Source organism: Tachysurus fulvidraco, unplaced genomic scaffold (assembly GCF_022655615.1).
Source record: "Tachysurus fulvidraco isolate hzauxx_2018 unplaced genomic scaffold, HZAU_PFXX_2.0 HiC_scaffold_29_np12, whole genome shotgun sequence".
Classification (NCBI taxonomy): Eukaryota; Metazoa; Chordata; class Actinopteri; order Siluriformes; family Bagridae; genus Tachysurus; species Tachysurus fulvidraco.
In genome coordinates, this window is record NW_025927109.1 from 18,552 (window position 1) to 21,666 (window position 3,115).

Sequence of the window (3,115 nt, forward strand, 5' to 3'; positions counted from 1 at the left end):
CTGGTGACGTCATTCCCTGTCGCATGACTTTTATACTCGGCACTGCTATTTAAGCACGCCGTTCATGCTAGATGCTCGCCAGATGATCTCTCGTCACTACGTCGCTTTGTTGAGTCACTCCTGCCAGCCTCCGGTCCGAGTGTTATCTGTGCCTCGCGTTTTCTATTTCCGTGTGGATTTTCCCGTCTCGGATTACCTTTTTTCCCTGTCATTCCTTACGTGAGTTTTCTCTGCTGCCGGTTGTTTTGGTTCTGTTTTTTTTGCGCTCCGGTTATTGACATTTCGGATTACCCCTTTTCCTGTGTGGATTACTGCCCTTTTCTGATTGGATTATTTTTTTTCAGCCCAAGACTTTGCCTGGTTACATTCTGTGCATTTATGTTTTCATATATAGACATTTATTACTATCCCTTATGTTAATAAATTTTCTTTTTTTGGACCCTGGCCTGCGTTTGGGTTCTCCTTCCCAGCACCCTCATCTGTTTCACTGATAAAACTAATAAATGTCCAGAGACGCCCACTAAGTTTTTACATTTTTACATTATTTTTATTTGTCCATTGAATGTTATTAAAGTTATTTTGGGAGAATGATGATTATAATGATGACATCACTGTGTATGTGTGTTGTCTTCCTCCTATATTTCCTCTTAGCTTATTTTCATACTGGCCTTGAATTAGATATTATCTCAGGATCAGCTGTGTTACAGGTTCAGACCTGTGAGTTTCTGAGGTTCAAACAACAACAGGAAGTTCACTGTGTTTTGCATTTTGGGTCGTGTAAAGGGTTTATTTGAATGAAGCGCAGCTGGCTTTGTTTGTGTGTGTGTGTGTGTGTGTGTGTGTGTGTGTGTGTGTGTGTGTGTGTGTGTGTGTGTTTGCGTGTGTGTGTGTGTGAGTGTGTGAGTGTGTGTGTGAGAGAGAGTGTTTGCGTGTGTGTGCATGTGTGGGTGTGTGTGTGTGTGTGAGTGTGTTTATGTGTTTATGAACAAGAGGCTTTGTAAACACATATTTGCAGAAAATCCACAGCTGGTCTAAAACAGTTGAAATAACACGATGTAGCATCATTGCTTTAATCTGTTTGTCATAGTAATACAGTATGGTGCAGAGCTACATTACCTTAAGGGAGTTTTTCCTTGCCACTACTGCCTGAGTCACCTCAGACTTGCTCATTGGGGACATATACATACATACATACATACATACATACATACATACATACATACATACACACTGTCATGATTCAGCTCGGACTTTGGCCACGTGCAGTTTTGTTTATGTTTCTCATCACGTGTCTGCCCCACCTTCGTCTGCTCCTGCCTGTCACCACACCTGCTCCTCATTGTGTCATGATTGTCTTGTGTATTTAATTGTGCCGTGTTGCCTTGTGCAGCACGGAATCTACTGTTGTCCTGTCTTGTCTTCAATCTGTGTCATGTTTCGTGTTCCCTTTGTTATTAAACCCTGTTTTGTTTTGCTATCCTGCGTCTGGGTCCACTTCCTGCCCCGCGTCATGACAGAAGATTCCGCCACACCAGGACCCAGCAGGATAGCAGCTCGGACCGGTTATCGTGGGAGCTTTTTTGTTTTGTTTTTTTTTCTCCCCAGGACATTGCGAGTTTGGTGACATCGGTCCGCATTTTTTCGGTGAGGGACGCCGCTCCTCACTTCCGGGCTGCGGGCCATGTTGCCAGCCCAAGTTTTGTTTTGTTTTTTTGGTGTCCTGTGACATCGCCCAGCATTTGTCCGGTGGGAGGCGTCGCTTCACATTTTGTTTCCGTGGAGGACGTCACCCCACTTCCTGTTTGTGGGGGGTGTTGCAGGCCCGTATATTTTGGATTTTCTGTTCTGTGGAGGATTTCTATAATAATAATAAATGAATTGCAATATTATAAGAATATAAAGGAAAATCTTACTGGCTTAATACACACACACAGAAACACTACAGTGACAAACCTTCACAGGTAGAGCAGATAAAGTTGAGTGTTTGGCTCTGAGGCAGGCTGATCCACTTCTGCTCTCCTCCAGCAGATCATCTCTCCATTCACCCAGTACCAGAAGCCCAGAGCGCAGGTGTGATGCAGGCCGATCCACACGTGTTCAGTGGAGGCGTTTTGAGTCACTTCCTTCACCCAGAGCTGCATCTCCTCAGAGCGAACTGAGACCAGGTCATGATGACGGTTCCTGCAGTATATCAGAGCTTCTTGCCAGGTCGGATTCTTATTAATCAGGATCAGTTTATCTGAATATATCAGGGAATAACAATTGTACCAGAAATAAACATCCCAACATGTTCACAGTCTACAATCTGTACAGTATGAAGGTCTGCAGTCAGTGTATTATATCAGAGGGACATTCTTTAAAATAAATACAACTAAAAAGTGTTGAGTGTAATGTAACTCACTCTCATGGCAGATGAATGGGAGTTTTTCTGTGCAGTTCACATCAGTCCAGTAACGTTGCTCAGACTCAGACAATGCAGCAAAGTTCAAACCTTCACTGGGTTTGTCAGAGTTCCAGTATCTGAATGTGGAGTTTCTCTGATCTGACCAATTCCAGGAGTCATTAAACAGACCGATCCAAACATTTGTACTGTCTGAACATTTAATCACTTTACAGATCTCGTCATTCTCAGTTTGGTTCCTCACACTGACCAGGTCGGTGTATTTCTCTCTGCAGTAGGTCTGAGCATTGTACCAGCTCTTTCTATCATTAATAAATACATATTTTTATTATTCATGTTTTTTTCTGAAAAATAAAATATTTACACAATGAATAGCTCATTCATGACTTTTTTTTGTTGTTTTTTTTTTTCATTTTTTGCATCTTTAAATAAAAAAGGGATTAAGAACAAAAATCTAGAAAACTAACTAATACATTTTAGAATTAGATTTTAATTACTCTAACATTTATTAAATTTATTTACTTTTTATTAAAATCTCTTACCTTCATAACATACAAAATGATTCAACGTTTCACATCGGTTATCATTCCATTTATTTCCATTATAAAACTCCACCCAGCACTCAACTCCATTACGATTGTCTGGCTGTCCACTGTCCCTGTGTGTAAGTGACTCCGTCTCTGTAGAAAGTTTGGTCTTCCAGAGACCACTGCC

At 41.4% G+C, this 3,115-nt stretch overlaps 1 long non-coding RNA gene across 1 annotated transcript; it reads right to left on the reverse strand.

Annotated features, from left to right (window-relative positions):
• Positions 1-1,440: 1,440 nt before the first annotated feature.
• On the reverse strand, positions 1,441-2,739 carry LOC125140574. The gene is made up of 3 exons (XR_007139814.1): positions 2,402-2,739; positions 1,954-2,239; positions 1,441-1,858 (listed from the first exon to the last, which is right to left on the reverse strand). It is a non-coding gene; the product is annotated as an uncharacterized LOC125140574 (long non-coding RNA).
• Positions 2,740-3,115: the final 376 nt, after the last annotated feature.